The sequence below is a fragment of the Ranitomeya imitator genome, chromosome 7 (assembly GCF_032444005.1).
Source record: "Ranitomeya imitator isolate aRanImi1 chromosome 7, aRanImi1.pri, whole genome shotgun sequence".
Classification (NCBI taxonomy): Eukaryota; Metazoa; Chordata; class Amphibia; order Anura; family Dendrobatidae; genus Ranitomeya; species Ranitomeya imitator.
The window spans coordinates 43,692,530-43,713,497 of NC_091288.1; the positions used below are offsets into that span (position 1 = coordinate 43,692,530).

The window sequence follows — 20,968 nt, forward strand, 5'->3', positions numbered from 1 at the left end:
TTTTTCCACTAGGCATTGTCTCCAATTTTCTAAACTGTATTATTACATTTACGAAGAATAGCAAAAAAAAATTTTCACTTGAAATTCTCAGAATTATGAAGACTGAAAAAAAATGGAAAAAAAAAAAACTCTTAAAGTCTGCCAAAAAGAAAGCCCCAAGTAATGTGAGCAGTGCCGGCCATACATCTGACACCAGAGCGTTTCCTAGAATATGATCACTTATTTTTGGTGCCCATAACTGGATTATACTAGCGGGGACCACAGAATCACAAACATTTAATGTGTCTGCATTCCTGGTAATAACACATCGTGCACGTTCTGCTTCGCTTACAATTATATTCATGTACTTATTTCTAAAGCAGCTGCTTTTCAGATCCCGTTACCGTAAATGGCGGGTGTGGGAAGAAAGGCTTTGGAAGTCTCTTACCACTGGCATGCAAGGAATGGTCAGGGCACCGAGTGCTGGCCCAAAACTGACTCATTACTGCTTCAATGGAGAAGATATTTAGGCTGAATTAGTAATGCAAAAGTATCTATGCTAGAGTAATAAAAAGGAGACATGTGCAAAGGACCCCTGAATGCCAAAATATTCAATGTACTATGTTCTTTTGTGACACAGGGGATCGAGCTTCCCACACTGGAGCGTGACCCAAACAAGCAACTGAAAGAGGTGAAACATTCTGCATCTTTTTTGCACCATTTCCTATTACCAGAACCCCAACTTTTGCTGAACAAACAGTCTTGCAAAGTTTCTTGTACAGAAAACAATATTAACGAGCCAAATAAGGATTGTGCACAGAGATTTTTTTTTTTTTTTTTTTGAGGAGGTCAAAAATGTTGTTTGTTGGAATCGGTTTGTAGAAACTCGCCCACTTTGGGGAGAAGTTTTTCGTTTTGTGCAGTGACTTTTTTGAAGAGTTTTCTAAAAGTTTTTGGAAAAGTTTTCTTTCTTTTTTCCTTCACCTAAAAGTGTTTTGTAGCCTTTGACTTTTTCTTCTCTCGGTAATTTTTCCAAGACCTGAAGCGGAAGGAAAAAATGCTCAAAAACCCGAACATCTAACCAACAAGTCACTTTACAATTTAAATAAATTGTTTTTTTTAAATTGGAACAGCTACAAAAGTGCCTTATGGTACGAGCACATGTTTAGTATTTGCAGAAGATTTTTCCGTTGAAAAAAAAGAAAAAAAAAACAAAAAAACATTTGCACTCCCAAAGTGTGTAGAGCGCCACTGCCAAAGTATGTAGAGTGCTGTTCTTCTAAACAAATCCAACACTCAAATCCAGCCAAACAAGGGCTAGCAATCGGTCAGGACTTCATACACAACACGCCGACACTGTCTCATAATATCAGTGGTCCGCAAATACAATCGGTTGATGCTGGGGGGCTTCGGTAGCACAGGTTGAAGACCTATAACTTCTATTAAGCTCTATAAAAGTTCATAGTAGTAAAGACCAAAGGCCGGAAGAATGTACTTTGCCATAGGAAGCGCTTACCTGGCCAACAATTGCTGAAGGGTGTGTGTGTAATACATGATGTAGAAAGCAAGAATGTAGACATATGAGGAGGAGCACATTCCTCAGGTATGACATGCCCAGCACCGGCTGCAGTACAGGCATCTATTGTATGTCCATTACTAGGCGGCTAGAGACCATTTAATGCACTTTGCACCATGCTTCCGTCCTGCGAGATGAGCCAGAACCAGAAAGTGAGCACAACAAGTTTATAGGATCATTGAAGAAAGCGAGAAGATCAGAAAATCATTTTAATAACATTACAAAAGTATAGGAACAAGATTTCAACTTTCATTAAATTGCATCTGGCGATTATAAGAGTTGTCCAGCGCAGCGGGAGAAATATAAGCTTAATCATGTATAACACGTAATATTATTCAACTTAATATTATGGTACTTTTTTGTTTTGTATTTATTAAAATCTGCAGCGAAACTCTGGATTCAGCCACATCGTGGTCCCAGAAGTTCCACTTTCATGTTTGTCTCAACAGCGGAAAAAGTAGAACATACCCATGCGCTGCATCACACGCGTCGAAGGGTGCTGCCTCATTTCAGCAGTGTAGCCAGCCAGCCTCCTTCTCAGTCAATGCTGCTGCACAGACAGAGAAGAAAGCTGACAATGAGTGAGGCGCGGCCAGACCCTTTCGAGAACAACCATAGAGATGGTCGTGGGGAGCGCTCATCCTAAATTGGGGCTGATCGAACCTAGAATCTTAGCAGCCAAAAATGGCACCAACCTACTTTTATAGGGCCATGCAATCCACAGTCATTCTATCAATATGAAGCGGTTTTTTGCCATACAGTTAATGTGTAGCAGCACTTGCTACTTGTTGGACTCTAGTCTTTTTGGATTTCTGAAATACATGTCATATTTATTGTGATTACATTACTGTGACTTTTTTCTGGGACACCTGAGTGACGTAGTTCCTCTGTACACATTCTCCGTTTTTATATGTTTTTAATAAACATTTGATTTTACTTCTGGGCATTCTACTTCTTGTACTGCGTAGGTTCTTGTCTCCTTACCTTAGTAGTGAGACTACTGTCTGCATCTTTCAACTATTGTGCGCCAGAGCGAGATGTTCAGTCAACTAAAGTACATTGTAGTCGTAGTTTCAAAAAAGTTGGCGGAGCTGGCCAAGACTGGTATAAAATGAGTTGTGAAAATATTTGGGCAAAAGTTCATATAGACACCAGAATTCTAGCAAAAAAAAAAAACCTGTAGTTTATGAGTTTGCTGTATTCTTGACAGCATTCTGCCTGCCTCGTCTACCAAGACAACTTCTAGCCATAGTCTCTCCGGCTAAGTCGCCTTCCAGTAATCTCCAACTTTTCAGAACAGTTGTGGAGCTCACGCAAAAGCCGCAAAATTGGCGCGTGCCAGTTCCCTGACCTTTCCTACTTTACAAATGTGTCCTCGTCAATGTGACATGAAGAGCTGTTAGGGACAAACTGCCCGACTTCTCAAGCAGCGCTGAGGCTTTGTTTCCTTTGCCACCAGTCATGTCTCAGTTACTATCCCTAATCTAAAAATGTTATTACCATTTAGATTTTTCCTGAAAATAGAGACAACATACTGGGGGGGGGGGGGGGGCTTCAAATTAAGACAGGTGACCCACAGTGATTAGCTGTGATCGATGGGGATATCTGGCAAGGTTTCTCTACAGCTCCCCCGCAGACAAAATGTCATTATTACAAAGTGTCCAATGTGTTATCCAGGAAAGCCAGGTCCTCCAAAAGTGATTTTTTTTTTCTTTGTAACCACTTTCTACCCTGTCCAAGAAATAATTATCTGGAATAGAGGAGTTTCCTCTATCAACTGTGATTTCCTAACAGGAGATAGAAATATCTTCCCTTTTACTACACTCCCCGACATTGAAATTCCAACCCCAAGAAGGTAAAGTCATGGAATTATGGAAATCACAGGAAAGCATGTGAGGTTTCCTTCTGAAGGCCTCTTCATGACGTCTCCTACGTGGTCTCCAGACCAATCTCCAGCTTTCATTGCATCCAAAACAAAAGCAGGACTCATGGATGAAGAGGACAGACCTCCATTCCAACCTCATTCTGAACCATGATAGGATTCGAGAGGTCAACAAAAAAAAACCTTCATGAGGGAACATCACAAGCGGTCCTACCCCCAGGATTATGGTGTGGGGTGGTATACTATGTGGTAACCAGACCCCTCTAGACTTCATTGTGGTTACACTATCAGCTTGGTGCTACATTGACTTGGTTGTAGACCCAGTGGTACGGTCATTTCTCCAAAGTGTCGCGGGAGCCATTTTTTAACACGACAACACCAGGCCGCATGTTCCTGATACTACTACTATGAGCAGCGTGCGTGGCCTAAATGTGCTAGCACAGCCTGCAGAGTCTCCGGTCTTGTCTCCCATTGAGCACATCAATAGTCGACAATTGCAAAGGGAGCTGCGAGCAGCGGATCTTGATCATTTCCATACCCAAGTGCATTCAACAAGACAGCAAAGGCTTTAAGTGAGGGGATGTCAGTAAATTGGGGCTCATACGCTATTAAAAAAAAAAAAAATGGAAACCACATTTGCAAAACAAATTATTTATTCAGTTTAATTTGCATATCATTAATATCGGTCTATCCTGTGATTTTTATAACGTCACAACTTTTCTGCAATTTCAATGCTGAGCAGTGGATAAACTGCAAAAATAGTGTTTTAAAAATATATATATAAAAAAAAAAAGTAAACAATCTGCACTTAAAAAAAAAAAAAAAAAAAAATTAATAAAAAAAAAAAAAAAAAAAATCAATGACTGGATCTTTTACTGAACAGGACCCTGGCAGGATCTCCAGGAGGACAAGTAACGCCATTACAATCTACAGTCCGCGCTGCCAGCGATCTGCAGAAAGAATGCGAGTGGTTGCTAAGGAATACCTCAGCTATGGCACACAATGCCTCTTTCTTCACCAAAAGCCTCTTAGTGAAAAGAGAAGCCAAGAAAATCCCAAATGCTCTGCCCTCGTTAGAGCCAGCGCGCTTTTAGCAGTATAGGAACGAGACCTTATTGTACATGGACTGGGAGCGCAGATGTCGGCGGTGGTCTCTGCAGTCACTGTGTGCTGGGAACTGTACACAAGGGGAGAATACAAACTAACTGCAAGAAGAAATTCCACATGTCCATGGCAGGATCGGCACCGCTTCGCCCCGGCCACCTCCACCGAGAGGACTGAGTAATGCTTTACAGGAGTCCTGTGTTATGCTGCAAACATTTACCGTTTCCATGACAACCAGATGCCTGGAGGTACCCGCGACCCCGTGCGGGTCACTGCAACATCACGCACGCCGAAAGTCAGCTGTAAAAAATGACTGCTTTATTGTGGGGTTCTCTTTTTTACTTTTAACTGTGACCAATGCAAGTTCTTAGAATGTTTAACTGAAAGAAAATATACATATTTTAAAAATATATAACAATAATAATAATAATAACAACAATAATAATAATAACAATAATATTATATAAAAATCAAGGATTGGTCTAAATTTTTGAAAAAATTTTCCCCTTAAATGTTCTTTTGTTTGGCATTATTTATAGGGTTACGGAAATAGTTACTTTATTAAATGGGGGGAAAAAAATTACCTTCATATTTTTTTGCTTTACAGTGGTCAGTAAATAAAATCTGTCAGCAGGTTTGTGCTATGTAATCTGATAGCATTATGATGTAGGGTCGGAGAGCCTGATTCCAGTGATGTGTCACTTACTTGGCTGATTGGTGCACTTTTGATAGAATCACAGTTTTCTCTGCTGCACATGTAGCATAGCTCTGAATGCTGAGCTGTGTGTAACCGCGCGCACAACACAGATTGTCAGCAAGCTGCCAGAGGTGGGGACGGGGGTTACACAGATTAGCCTGACGTGTCTGCATGTGAGACCTAGTCCGGCAGTGATTATCTCCTGCAAATAGAACACTGATTGTATTGAAACTACAGCACACAGATTAATAAGTGACACATCCCTGGAATCAAGCTCTCTGCTCCTACACCATGCCGCTCTCGGATTACATTAAAAAAACACATGCTGACAGATTCCCATTATGCACCTTAAATTGTGTCATACATTTATTATACAGACCATTATAGTTATAATGATATGTAAATGACTACTTTTCAGGGTCTTCCAATTAATATTTTAAGTATTGTAATAGTGGTTTGGGCTTTTTTTTTTTTTTTTTTTGTGCTCCCTTTTTTTGCAAACCATTATTATAGTTTCACCACATAAAGTGACTTTTTTTTTTTTTTACTCTCTTGCTTTCCCCTACTCTGTGTTCTTAGAATCTCCAGGCAGCTGTTCGGATAGTCACGGGAATGTACCAGCACCTGTATATACCGTATTACAGCCTCAGCGTTCTTCAATGGACGCTGGCCTCTCTTATCTATACGACAGATCTCTAATATTATACCCCTTTTCTCCACATTTAAAAAAAAGGGGGCTGTCTGGCCACAAGATGGTTGGGTCATCAATATTGGATCAGTGGAGGTCCGACACCAGGCACCCCCGGTCGGCTGGATGCAAACACTTTGAAGAGAGCTGCAATGCGCAGCCCCATGCAATCTGTGTAGCAGTCGCTGCAGAGTACTGCAGAACAGCCCTTATTCTATTCACGCAGAACTGATCTGCAGGACCCAGCAGTAGTCACTACACAATGAATGGAGACGTGCCAGAGTTAATAGGAGAGGATTGGTGGGGCTGCAGGGTGTCAAACCTCTCCCATCTGATATGGATGGTCCATACTCAGGATAGGCTATCAGGATGTGGTGACTTGGCTATCCCTTTGAAGAAAAAGGTAGTCTTTATGGCAGTCATTGTGTGGCAAGTGTGTCATTTTACCAATCTGTTTTTCACAGATGGATAAATAAATTACAGAGCTTCTCCTATACTCTACAATGTGAAATACGGACTGTACACGTATGTCATCCATGTGCTGCACATACTCATCCGTGCGGTCATGGAAAACTAAAAAACAAACAAACCCCACGTCTCCATGTGTTTTGCACAAACCCAACTTCTGTGTAAAAAAACACAGACATTTGAATAGCAGCATAGATTGCAATGGAGACTTGTTGTATCGGTCAGAGGAACTGATAGACGTCCATGTTGAACATACGTGATCTGAATGAGGACCTGCTAAGCATATTCCCCCAAAAGAAGCAACTAGTGTTTTTAATGGTCAAGAGAGCAAGTTTTGGCTGCAGCAAAAACATCAGGTATGAACACGGTCTTACGCCATCTCTTACTAGACAAATTTATCCTAATTTATGCCATGAAAGTGTAAATTATGACAAAAATGTTACTCTGGCCTTAGAGAGCTGTCGAGTCCACGATTCGAGTTCACCTTGCATGCTGAAGAAAGCACCAAATTTATTAAGAGGTGACTGCCTCAATGAATGGGCGAATAATCAGCGGCCTATGGTCCAGAGCTGGAACACATTTCTAATACCCCATTGCTTTAGGTCCATTAGTGGTATAATGGATCTACCCTCTTCTGCACTAATCATAAAAACATATCTTCATCATATTAAAACAAGACATATCTATTAAGAATTCATTTTTAAATTCTGGAACACCGGCTTCATTAGGGGAATTGAGGATTAGCCTCAACCCCCCAGATGAAGCTGATGCTCTGGTGAAACATGTTGGTGAAGCCATCAAGATTTTAATGCAAGATTAATGCGTTACTAATAGAAGTACCATCTCAAGAAAATCATTTGAAGCAGACAAATGATAATAAGCATTTAACCTGTACACGGAGTCAATTTCATATATGGCTTGTGACAATTCACTGAGTTTTTAAAATTAGCACAGAGGTCATTAAATCGGTATGAAGCTGACTGGTGGGGGGGGTGCAGGGTGTAGAATCCCTCCGACCCAATATTGGCGATCTATCCTCGGGGTGGGTTATCAATATGCGGTGGCCGTACAATACTTTTAAAGGAAACGTATCTTCATTAAGACTGGTAAAAATAATAATGGGGACGGCAGAACATTTGTAGGGCGCACAGTGTAGTAACGTCACTATGGACCAACGGTAAATGCGCCATCCTGGTGTTCACCGGACTATTATAATCACCAGGGCGGTGGAGTCGGAGACCATTTTGGTGGAGTCGGTGTTATGGAAATTAAGGAGTCAGATTTGGCTTACCGACTCCACGGCCCTGATAATCACGCATGCGGCAGAGGATTGATCTAGGATGGCGAGGTTACATTTGTTTAGTTTAACGAGGGTTATAATATTTTAATTGTAGTGTGAGGATCAAATGTGGGTTTCCACGGGCCCCTATAGGTAACCGGTATGTTATGTGATCTTAGTCTCTCATGAATGGTTCCCGGTAGGTATGTAGCAGCATTATTCTTCACCTACAGATTATAAGGAATATTGACGCGAGGACAGAGCACTGTACGACCCAGCGCTCTTGACTTTGGCTCCCATCCGGCCGCACATAACAAGTAAACAGCATCAGACAATAGTCTCACTGTCGTTTGTTATCCAATACAGAAGCGCAGCTCTTCAAGACCGAGAGATGAGAAGAATGGGCCCATTGACTCACGCGGTCGGCGTTTAAAAGCTCCGGCCCCGCTTTGTAGTGCACAGAGGTATACAAGGGAACCGAGCATAAACCACGCAAGATGTTTTTCTTTTTATGCAAACCACTCAGGACGTAGGTGCGTATACGGTCGGTATGTATTATCCTATGTTCAGTTCTTGTGATTACGAGTCAGTAGAGGGGCAGCAAGACTTCTGTTCTAGGCGAGGAGCAGATTGCGACTTGCATGAGTTTGCAGGCTCAAGCAACCGAGAATGACTTCAGACTGAGTATTAATGAGGATTCTATTTATGATTTTTTTTTTTTTTTCCTTCAAAAGGCAATTAATTACCATAAGCTCGTCATACATATTCGACAGCTGTCAGATAGTTTGGCCAAATGACAGCCATCTTCCCCCATGTACAGGAATAATCAACTCGGCCGAGCACTGCGCTATAGCAGCAACTTATCTTCCCGCCGATCCTAAGGATCATTCTCTCCCATAACATCATCTATCAGAGTCAGTAGGCCGCTACACACAGAGGGTAGTCCGCTGCCCACCACACCAAAATTTACAGACTTTGCCAACTTTTAATCTAAATTTAAGATGGGTTAACATTTGCATTTCTTGCATACATTTTTAACCTACGCGGCCAACGCATTCATCTGCAAACTGTGCCATAGGCCGATCTACGCCTATATTTCAACGTACATATGGAATATATGCATCCATATATGTATACCATTTTATTTTTTTTAATATCTAGTTTTCCTGAATAATTTACTGCTTAACGTGAACCTACCACCACAATATTGTATGATAAAGGCATGGCCATAATGGCGCCATTATAGAGATTAAATAGATACCTTTAGTGAAAAAAAAAAATCAGTAAGGTGGTTTATGCAGCATCTGAAGTTTTGGTGTCTATCTGCCTCCAGGCGGCACTTGCACAGGTTAATCTCTCAGTGGTCAGTTTTGAATGGGGGTGACGGGTGATGTCACAGGTGTGTCAGATGCTGTACAGTCGCTCTGCATCTGGCTGCAGAAGGTCTATGCGTTTGGCATTGCAGACGCCTTCTTAATCCATCTGACTTTTGGACCCAGTGGCAACCTTCCTCCGGCTCTAATTGACACGCCTGGACCTGGGTGTTTATAGACTCAGTCTGCTTCAGGGAGTCGCCGGTGATACTAACATTTTCCCGTGTGAAGGCTTGGAGCAATAGCAGTCGGCTAACCTCCTCTCTGGTGCTGTTGGAGGATGTTTGGCGCTACCTTTCTGAGTCTGCTCAAGCCAAGTTGCTTCCCCCTTGTTTGTCTCCCTTCTCTTTAGTGTGCAGTGAGGACTGACCAGTGCTCTTCCCCCCCCCTTCCCTATTCAGGGCCTAGCTCTAGTGATATACAAGGATTAGGTTCCTGTTCGGCGATTGGTATAGAACCAATATAGGGATGGTAGGGGAGGCAGTGTGCTATTAGATCTGCCTAGTGGTCTCCAGTCTCACTTTCCCTAGTATTTGGGATTCCTTCCCCTCATGTTGCACTTAAGTCTTCCCACACTGTATGCGACCTTATCATTGGCCATGCATATTTAGTGAAAAAAAAAAAAACTGATAGGTGGTTTTACTTATGTGTTTTTTTTTCCCTCTTCTCCCTTGGTTATGGATTTGGTTGCAGGGCCGTCTGTCTCTGGAGGTGAATGACCTACGCTATGAGGTTTGGCAACAGCAAAAGCGGGTGCAGGTCGCTGATGTCGGGGTCTCTGCAGGTAAGCCGGTCCAGCTGGAACCCAAGGTTGCCCTCTTCAGGGCCTTACTGAAAAGGTTGAAGGATGCTGTGATGGTATATGAACCGCCCATCCCCCTCCCCCCGGTCCATGGATGCTGCTATGTCGTTGGCTATACATGTTGACAGACGCCTTCAAGATAGGTGGGTAAGACCACCTTCTCTAGAGCCTCTTTTTCGGGTATTGCCCCTTTGCCATGGGAGCGGTCTAGCGGTGAACCAGTTCTGGGGAAGGTGGAGGTACCCATGCAGTTAGGGGGTGCCACTGCATCGTACATTTCCCCGGAGGATCTGCCTAGGGGTCTCAACTTGCGTTTGAGGTACCTTCCCCTCGTGTTGCACTTTGACTTCCCACATTGTGCGTGACAGGTGACAAAGGCAAGTTAAAAATCCATATATGCCTTTAGGTGCAGGCAGGTGATGCCCCATACACATGGTCAGACTGATCTGTTAGGCTGTGTGCCCACGTTGCTGATTTTTCACGATAAAAACGCTATAAAACCGCAAAAAAAAAAAACCAGCATACAATATGCATTCCATCATTTTGAATGAATTCTGCATGTTTTGTGCACATGATGCGTTTTTTTTGCCACGAAAAAAAACGCATCGCGGTAAAAAACGCAGCATGTTCATTAATTTTGTGGGTTTTTTTGTGGATTTCCCACTATAAAATGTATTGGGAAATGTCCGGGAAAAAAAACGCATCAAAAATGCACCAAAAACGCGCAAAAAAACGCATGCAGATTTCTTGCAGAAAATTTTCAGGTTTTTCTCAGGAATTTTCTGCAAGAAATCCTGAACGTGTGCACATAGCCTTAAAATCTGTGGGATTAGTAGACATAGATGGCCTTTATATAAAAATGTATGATAATTGGTCCACCCCAAGGCACCAAAGGACGGTCCACCTCTCTGAAGTCTACTGCTAGGTCACACAAGGACCGTACAGATTTGATAGGACTTCATGAACAAGCCTTAAAATATTTACAGATTAACTTAACAATAGAAGTCTCATAATTAGAAGATCTAAAGTGATCTACATCAATAGAATTAACAAAACTAATAAAAGTTTTACAGCATCATTACATAAAATGGACATAATACACAACTTGCACTTGTAACACGCAGAACACATTAAAGCGAGTTCTCTCTAGTAAAAGGCATTTACTCTCACACAGATTATCCCCAACTGGAGATCAAACAGGACAAACCTACGGCCTCACTATAAACGTCGGGTGATGCGCGCTGCAAGCAACCAGCGAAGACCCTGTAATTTACTGCCTGTGAACAGACGCTCACAAACCATTACAAGTGCAGTCTGCATCCAGGCATCAAACAGGAGACGCAGTAACCACAATGCCCACAGCACAGCAGGTTTTATTTCTAAGGCAAAATGTGAAAAGATGACGGCTGAATGGTTATTTTTATATACAATTTTATACAATATGCCCCCAATAAATAGAGGTGTCCATGTGACTGTCAATGGAACGTGAACTCAGGAATTTGTAATGAAATAGTCATTTTGACAAACTACATAAATTAATAGTTTAAGAATATATATAAAAAAAAAAAAAAACTTTGCAAGACATCTCATCAAATAATCATGCTTTCTCCACTTATAAGCCACTTCTTCATTTCCACCCGCCTCAACTCTGAAAAACAACTCAAATCCATCTTGGTCAAAGCAAGACAGGCTGTCAAGCTCAGTAACGCATGAGGTTACAGCGCTCATTAAACTCTATGGAGAGGGACGAAAAGCACTCAGAACAGCGAGATCCTGATACCTCTACTAGAGATATATGTGCAGCAAACTCACTCCAGAAGTTCATTGTGGATCTCTGAATGACCCAATGTTGTCCTAAATGCCTAATGATGATAAATATAATCCACCTGTGTGTAATCAAGTCTCCGTAAAAATGCACCTGCTCTGTGATAGTCTCAGGGCTCTGTTTAAAGCACAGAGAGCATTATGAAGACCAAGGAACACAACAGGCAGGTCCGTGATACTGTAGTAGAGAAGTTTAAAGCTGGATTTGGATACAAAATGATCTCCAAAACTTTAAACATCCCAAGGAGCACTGTGCAAGCGATCATATTGAAATGGAAGGAGTATCATACCACTGCAAATCTACCAAGACCCGGCCGCCCCTCTAAACTTTCATCTCAAACAAGGAGAAGACTGGTCAGAGATGCAGCCAAGAGGCCCGTGATCACTCTGGATGAACTGCAGAGATCCACACCTGAGGTGGGACAGTCTGTCCATAGGACAACAATCAGTTCTACCTCACAAATCTGGCCTTTATGGAAGAGAGGCAAGAAGAAAGCCATTTCTCAAAGAGATCCATAAAAAGTGTCCTTTAAAGTTTGCAACAAGCCACCTGGGAGACGCACCAAACATGTGGAAGAAGGTGCTCTGGTCAGATGAAACCAAAAATCGAATTTTTTGCAACAATGCCAAATAATATGTTTGGCGTAAAGGCAACACAGCTCATCACCTTGAACACACACTATCCCCCCGGTCAAACATGGTGGTGGCAGGATCATGGTTTAGGCCTGCTTTTCTTCAGCAGGGACAGGGAAGATGGTTAAAATTGATGGGAAGATGGATGGAGCCAAATACAGGACCATTCTTGAAGAAAACCTGTTGGAGTCTGCAAAAGACCTGAGACTGGGACGGAGATTTGTCTTCCAACAAGACAATGATCCCAAACATAAAGCAAAATCTACAATGGAATGGTTCACAAATAAACGTATCCAGGTGTTAGAATGGCCAAGTCACAGTCCAGAACTCAATCCAGTCGAGAATCTGTGGAAAGAGCTGAAAACTGCTGTTCACAAACGATCTCCATCAAACCTCACTGAGCTCGAGCTGTTTGCCAAGGAAGAATGGGCAAGAATTTCAGCCTCTCGATGTACAAAACTGATAGAGACATACCCCAAGCAACTGCAGCTGTAATCGCAGCAAAAGGTGGTGCAACAAAGTATTAAGTTAAAGGGGCCAAATAATATTGCACGCCCCAGTTTTCAGTTTTTGAATTTCCTCAAAAATTTAAAATAACCAATAAATTTCGTTCAACTTCACAATGGTGTTCCACTTGTTGATTCTTCACCAAAATTTACATTTGGTATCTTTATGTTTGAAGCATGATATGTGGGAAAAGGTTGAAAAGTTCCAGGGAGCCAAATATATATATCACTTCAAATGCTGGATTTGCAGCTATTCAGCTCAGTACTGTTTTTATCCACTTAAAAAAAAAAAACATTGACAACATTATTAAAAACAGGACAACCCATTTTTCTATCTTCTTCAGTGGGTGCAATTGCAAAGTGCTTATAAAAAAAAGCAACTATGCAATTTACCCCCCCCCCCCAAAAAAAAAAAAAAAAGCAAGATGGTAGACAGAAGGTTTTCGGAAACCCCTGACAACCAATTGGCAAGATAAGACAGACCAGTCTCCCCACTCATGATGCTGCACATCTATACATGCCCTGTCGAGGTAATGGGAAAAACATGCCAACCCCCACGGGAGCTGTACCGATAGTCAAACTGGGCGTCATTTAGTGTGCTCAGCAACAAGTCCAATAGCAGCATATTAAAAAAAAAAAAAAAAAAAAAAACACTATAGAAGAGCTCTGATATATGGAAAGTCAATTACAAGCATAACATTGATAATAGTTACCTGCACTCTCCATTACACAGTACGAGCAGTAAACCACCTCGTTCTCACAAGTTCTACTGACAAACTTTACAAGAACGTCCTATAAACTTCAATGCTAAACATACAAACCCGAATCCCAACATACACCCAAAACTGGAAAGACCTACAAAAAGGACGAGGGAAGCACCGAGCCTCCCAGTGCACAATTAGGTGCTCCGTTCCCGATTTACAAGCAAAATTAAAAAGTTTGTTCTCAAGGTTCTATGCTCGAGAGGACACCAAGTTCTCAAATAAGGATTATTTTATCCTTGTAGGTGAAGCAGTGCCGAAGAAACTAGGGGAAAAAAAAGAAAGTACGGTATTTAGCCAGGCAAGGAGGTAGGAAGGAAGGGGCACCTTCCAGATGCAAATGACAAATACATATGTAACAGCCACAAGTACGGGAATATGGGATCGATTATTCGGATTGAGTTCCGCAATATGTCAGATTCTCTCGTGGGCACTCTACTCAGTGACGCTTCCAGAAAACCGCAGCTGGCCCCATCCTCTGTGCAAAAAAAAAAAACCAACATTGTAGGGGGCATGAACACTACAGCCCCTTCATCCTAAGGACCGTGGGAGTCCCAGAGGTCTGGTGTCCAGCGATATCCTAGTGTATCACTTATCTGCATGGAAATACCTTTATTTATGGCTAATGACCATTTAAACAATAAACATTGAAAAATAAAACCTTAAAAACAGTCCACGAATAGAGTATAAAAACCAAAGAAATCAAGCATTCCCCAACGCCACCCCCATCAATAAAAAGGGTGCTAACCTGTAGTGCCCCTACTATACGACTAAGGCCAGTCTCACACGTCCAGATAATTCCGGTACCGGAAAAATCGGTACCGGAATTATCTGTGTCCGTGTGCTTACCGTGAACATCAGTGTGGCACAAGTGCGGCAGCCGTGTGCTGCCCGTGTGCCAACTGGGTACCACACGGACCGTGCAGGAGACAGCGCTACAAGTAAGCGCTGTCCCCTGCATCTGGTGCTGAAGTCGCCATTCATATCTTCTCTCCAGCAGCGTTCGCTAGAGAGAAGATATGAAAAATCATTTTTTTTTTTTTCGTGTTTAAAATAAAGATCCCTGTCCCCACCCCCTGTGCGCCCGCCCGCTGTTATTAAAATACTCACCCGGCTCCCTCGAAGCGTCCTCTCTGCACAGCACATTCTCCTGTATGAGCGGTCATGTGGTGCCGCCCACTACAGTCATGAATATGCGGCTCCACCCCTATGGGAGGTGGAGCCGCATATTCATGACTGTAATGGGCAGCATCACATGACTGCGGGCAGGCGCACAGGGGGTGGGAGGGGGGTGGGGACAGGGATCTTTATTTTAAACACAAAAAATAAAAAAGAAAAGGATTTTTCATATCTTCTCTCCAGCGAACGCTGCTGGAAAGAAGACATGAATGGCGGCTTCAGCATCACGCTGGGGGGACAGCACTTACTGTAGCGCTGTCTCCTGCACGGCACACGGACAGCGTCCGTGTGCGGTACGTGTTTTACACGGACCCATTGACTTTAATGAGTCCGTGTAATCCGTGTGCTCCCACGAACACTGACATGTCTCCGTGTTTTGCACACGGACACACGGTCCGTGAAAACACGCTGACATGTGCAGAGACACATTGATTTCAATGTGTCTACGTGAGTCAGTGTCTCCGGTACGTGAGGAAACGGACACCTCACGTACCGGAGCCACTGACGTGTGAAACCGGCCTAAAGTGGTCCTGGATCATATAGCAGCTGCAACGCCCCCAGGGATCAAAACAGTTTTATTAAGCTCATCTTTGGGCACCGTAAGGATTTTACAGAGAGCAAAGCTCAGTTCAATGAAACATTTTGGATTGAAAAAAATATTCTGGAATTTGGAAAAATGACAACTTGCAAATGTACGGTAACTAGACAAATATATGTGAAGGTCAGAGCCACTTTATCTGTTGTCAGCGGCACATTCGTAATCCGACTACTTGGAAAGTCCTGTAGCATCAGTAGGGGCTTCCTAACATTAGGACTCAGCGGTTGTCATTAAGATTGATTTTGGAATGTCCCTTTAAAGCCGACATGTTGCAGCACTTTTACCTTTCCTACAGAAAGCGGTCTGTAAGCAATTAATCATGTGCAGGCCGCTTTCCATACTGTCAAACGATTCTCCGGAGACGCTGACGTTCTTCGTGTACGTCATCGAGGAGAACACCCCGAACTGCCAAATGAGGAACAGATTTTTACATCCTGATCAACTCCACAGATTTATATATATTTTTTTTTTTACAGTATCAGTTAAAATCTGAAAAAAAAAAAAAAAAAGTCAAACTACTTTGTTTTAATGCATGTTACTGATTTTCAAGGGTTATAGCCTGCCTCATATTACTATAAGCAGTTTGACAGACTGTGGAAGCAGGAGCAAAGAAAGACACAATGGGACATCTCTGCTGCTAAAGATGGATGAAACTTGACAACAGGCAGTGGACAGTAACGGAAGGGAGAAACCGAGCAGCTGGAAAATTGGGGTTATTCTAAGAGGTTAGGACAACAGAATTTTTAGAAAATACGTGAAATTACCGTAGTAAAATAGCTTTATCAAATTAGATTTTTTTTTATTATTCTATGACATGTAGACAGATTTTGGAGAGAAAAAAAGATTTTTCGTATGTTTTTATCACAGAGACGGATGTATTCTTCACGCATGGGAATTTTAGAGCAAAGTTTCACAGGGAAATATTAGTGCAATATGCCAAGAGCAGCTGCAAGTCAGCGACTGATATAAGAGCCACGATAAAGACAAGGAATACTGTTGGGAGAGGACAAAGTCACAAAACAAACATGGCACTATAAGGATGAAAGGGCCATTCATAATTATGTATGGGAGCAAGGGCAGAGGGAGGACGCTTAGAAATACAGGGGAAAAAAAAAAATTTCTATTCCCTTGCAGTGATAGCGCCGACGTATTCCGAGCAAGAAAAGGACAGTATTGCCACCCATTCACCTTCCCATCGCTCATACCTCTCCTAGGGTAACCAATCTTGCAAAACCCAGGGGTCATTTAATGCCCAACCTCTGTAATGCTGACATGGAATGGAGCCTTTTACATAGGTTGTCTCCTCTTCCTAAATGGGTTTTGTAAAATCAAACAACTTTGCAACTCACTTCTTACTAAAATGCTCTGGTTCTTAAGAATGGAGGGATTTATAATTCTAGAGTGGTCTACTGGTTGTCTAGGATACCAGCCTCCTGTAAAGTCTACAAGAGTTGGCCAGTTTCCTAGGCGAGGCGTGCAGCACTTACAAGCTCTTTGCTATAGATCTTGCATGCGACGCTCTGGACCTGACCAGCTTCCGTGCCCCTGAGCTCCTCCAATGATGCATCTGCTTTCAGCATTGGAGAACACACATTTGGGCTTAGTCACACCACTGGTCCGGACCGTCAATCATGTGCGCATCCCCCCCCCCCCGCCAAGCAGGAAGTCAGAGGCCGGGGAGCGGTGCACTCCTGATGACGGAATGGGAGATAACTTGTTCATTTTAACTTGTACTCGTTTCATTTTTGTACAAAGAAAAACTTTCAAAAAAGAATTACCAACATAAGTACAGCAGCCCCATCAAGTCTAAGATGTCCATAAACTAGCACATGCCGTTTCTATCCGTTTATGCATCTGTCTATCCCCTCTTAAGAGTCAATAAAGATATGAGGAGTCATTTCATGGGGACCACATACAGTGGAGTACCTTCACATGTACCTGTGTTGGTCTATGGTGGCTAGATCAATAAGAGAGTCACTCATAGCTGCAAGCCCCCTTCCTAATTGGACCTGAGGCAGTGGCGCCAATCATAAAATTTGTCACGAAACATTTGTTAGTAACTGTTGCTATTCTGTGTTTGCCAAAATATATAAAGAGAAAATAAATAAAAACACTAAATTTGCTTGTCCATGTTGTATCTTCATCCAGCTTTGCCCAGAACATTTCATTAATCACCACATTACCGAACTCCAAAACACATCTATGAAAACAAATCCAATTATGACTTGGATCAAGCCGACATTCCCAGTTATTAAGGCTGAGAATTACCAGTCAGTCTATGGGAATGTGATGTATCTACATTGACATTTCTCATGACCATACATATGTAATGCTGCAGTGCTCCCTGCACTTTGGGTAAGGACCCGATCCAGTAAAGGACCGATAAAGTATAAAGAAACATGTATAAAAATCATTTCTTGAAGAAAACAAAGAAAGAAAAAAAACAAACATTCGATCACCATAGAAACTGTCAGAATAACACGAGTGCTAAGAGAATGCAATGTTCTTTGCTATTACGAGAATTCCTTTTATCACAAACGTTGGAATTTTGGATACTACGGGTATCTTGTTCTGCGTTAACATTTTTTTTGTGTCCACTATAGAGACAACCCTTTGTTAAGCGCTGTAGTCACTGTGTAAAAAACAAAACACCACCATACTCGCTGCCAGCGCTGGTGCCGCTCTGTGGGCGAAGAGGCCCTTCAGTGGCCATTGACTGGCTGCAGCAGTCGCGTGGCATAACTGTGATTTATGTCCAATTTTACAGTACAAACTGGTATTTCCTTTAGACTTTTTATATTATTTTTGTTTTTGCCTTTTTTATGAGCTCAGGGATCAAGAAACTTAAATTTCCCTTCATCCCAGGGTATATATATTGCAACTAGGGACTTGGTTCCATTATGCCGGATGAAGACGCAGTTTCTGGCACTGAAACGCGTTGCATGGACTTTTTACCTCCCAATTTGCTTGTTTCCTGTTTTTATCAATAAAATACTCATTTAGGCTACATCATGTCAGATCCGCTTTGTATTCCATCTGGACTTACCCAACTAGAAGAGCCCATGGATCAGTATTTCATTTTGGACTTCAACAGGCCATCAATAACTGATCATAGGGAGGTGATCACTTGGGTCCACTGCGGAACATCTGTTTGAAGAACCCAATGTGGGCATGCAAGTGCTGCAGCCCCCTCATTAACGTCAATAGTACATAGCTGTAATACCCAGCACATCTTCTACAGATAGTGGTTATCCACCGCAATCATGCCGCAATCATGATGATGATCTATCCACACGATCAGGCATAACGCACCCCCCCCCCCCAACAATCATTTATAAGGCCCCCCCCCCCCCCCCCCATATCAGTCATAACGCACCCCCCGCCGATCTTTTATAAGCACCCCCCCCCCATCAGTCATGACGGCTTAGTCTTGTTCAATTTTTTTTTTTTTTTTACTCCAAACTCTTCAAAAAGGCACCAAAAGTCACAAATATTTGCCAAATATTTCAGCGCTGAAATCTCATCTCTCGAGATCTTGCTCCAGAGATCACCATCTGCGCATGCACTGCCCCTGGCGGCGGTGATATTCCCAGAGTCTACTGCACACGCAGAGGGAACAGTGGAATTACCGGGGCTCTGGCCTGTCGCAAAATGTTAGCAAAGCCGGACACCCACACAGCACCGCTGGGCACCGGAGACACCCACAGCAGCGGCCAGCAACCGCCGGGCACCTGGAGACACCAGGCAGCAGCAGCACTGGACATGCACCAGCACAAGACTCCCACACCAGCACGCCGCACATCGAAGCCCTCCTCATCCTAGCCTGCGGCATCACCCCACTCCTGCCTCCTCCAACAGCGACGCTGGGACCCCACTTCACCGCACCCACCACCCCGGTAAGCAATAAGACGCATGGATTATAAGAAGTACCACCATTTCATTAAAAAAAAAAAATTCTTATTTTTCTCCTCAAAATTTGGGGTGCAACTTATAATCCGAAAAATACGGTATTTGATATACTTAGGCTAAGTGCACACGTCGCAGAATTTCCGCGGAAATTTCCGCGGCAATTCTACAACTCCTGCCGCGGGTATATCGGATGCGGAATTGGCATGCATATTCCTGCTAAAAACTAGCGTTTTGCAAGCATAATTAGCTTGCAGAATGCTAACATTTTCCAAGCGATTTGTAGCATCGCTTGGAAAACTGATTCACAGGTTGGTCACACTTGTCAAACACTGTGACCAACTTTTCACTATTGATGCTGCCTATGCAGCATCAATAGTAAAAGGATATAATGTTAAAAATATGCGTTTATTGCCGTAAACGTCCCTTCAGGCTTTTTTCGCCGGACTCAAAAAACGTTGCAGGAGACGTTTTTTGTATCCGGCAAAAAAGCCTGAAGGGACGGATCCGGCACAAAACGGATGAAACGCATGTCCTTCAGGCACAATCCGGCGCTAATACAACTCTATGAGAAAAAAACGGATCCGGCATAATAAAAAAACGGATCCGGATTGTGCCTGAAAGAAAAAACCTGATGTGTGAAAGCAGCCTAAGAGACACCTGTCCACACAATAAATTACAACCTCTCCACCATGGCCAAGGCCAAAAAGCCAAGGACTTCAGGGACAAAATTATGGACCTGCACAAGGCTGGGATGAGCTACAGGACAATAGGCAAGCAGCTTTGTGAGAAGGCCACAACTACTGGCACAATTATTAGAAAATGGAAGAAACACAAGATGACTGTCAATCTTCCTCAGTTTGGGGCTCCATGCTAATTCTCACCTTGTGGGGTAAGGAGGGTTCTTAGAAAGGTCAGGAATCAGCCCAGAACTACATGGTAGGACCTGGTCAATGACCTGAAGAGAGTTGGGACCACAGTCTCTAACATTACAGTTAGTAACACACTACGCCGTCATGGATTAAAATGCTGCGAGGCACGCGAGGTCCCCCAGAACATGTCCAGGCCCATTTGAAGGTCGCCAATGACCATCTGGATGATCCAGAGGAGGCATGGGAGAAGGTTATGTGGCCAGATGAGACAAAAAATAAAACTTTTGTGGCATCAATTCTACTCGCCGTGTTTGGAGGAAGAAGGATGAGTACAACCCCAAGGGCACCATTCTAACCGTGGGGGAAACTTCATATTTTGGGGGTGCTTTTCTGCAAAGGAAACAGGACGACTGCACATATTGAAGGGAGGATGGATGGGGTCATGTATCGTGGGATTTTGGCCAACAACCTCCCTCTCTCAGTAAGAGCATTGAAGATGGGTCGTGGCTGGGTCTTCCAGCATGACAATGACCTGAAACACACAGCCATGGCAATTAAGGAGTGGCTCCGTAAGAAGCATTTCAAAGTCCTGGAATGGCCTAGCCAGTCTCCAGACCTAAACCGAATAGAAAATCTTTGCCCCAAAACCTGAAAGATCGGTATGGAGGAGGAAACGGCCAAAATCCCTGCTGCAGTGTGTGCAAATTTGGTCAAGAACTACAGGAAACGTCTGACCTCTAATGGCAAACAAAGGTTTTTGTATCAAATATTAAAATTGTTTTTCTACTGTATTAAGTACTTATTTCATGCAAAAAAAAAAATGCAAATTCTGCAAAAATCA

At 42.9% G+C, this 20,968-nt stretch overlaps 1 protein-coding gene and 1 long non-coding RNA gene across 5 annotated transcripts in view; one reads left to right on the forward strand and one right to left on the reverse strand.

The window, feature by feature from the left end:
* LOC138644588 (neurabin-2-like) overlaps positions 1-20,968 on the reverse strand; it is a 96,972-nt gene that overhangs the window by 64,905 nt on the left and 11,099 nt on the right. The window lies entirely within an intron of this gene.
* The window catches only part of LOC138644591 (uncharacterized), a 67,279-nt gene continuing 54,350 nt past the window's right edge, over positions 8,040-20,968 (forward strand). Inside the window, exons 1-3 of one of the 2 annotated variants that reach the window (XR_011314627.1) lie at positions 8,040-8,206; positions 9,740-9,830; positions 11,023-12,924. This is a non-coding gene — a long non-coding RNA (uncharacterized lncRNA). Of the gene's footprint in view, positions 8,222-9,739; positions 9,831-11,022; positions 12,925-20,968 lie in introns of those variants that run through there. The other variant, XR_011314628.1, reaches the window with a different exon arrangement.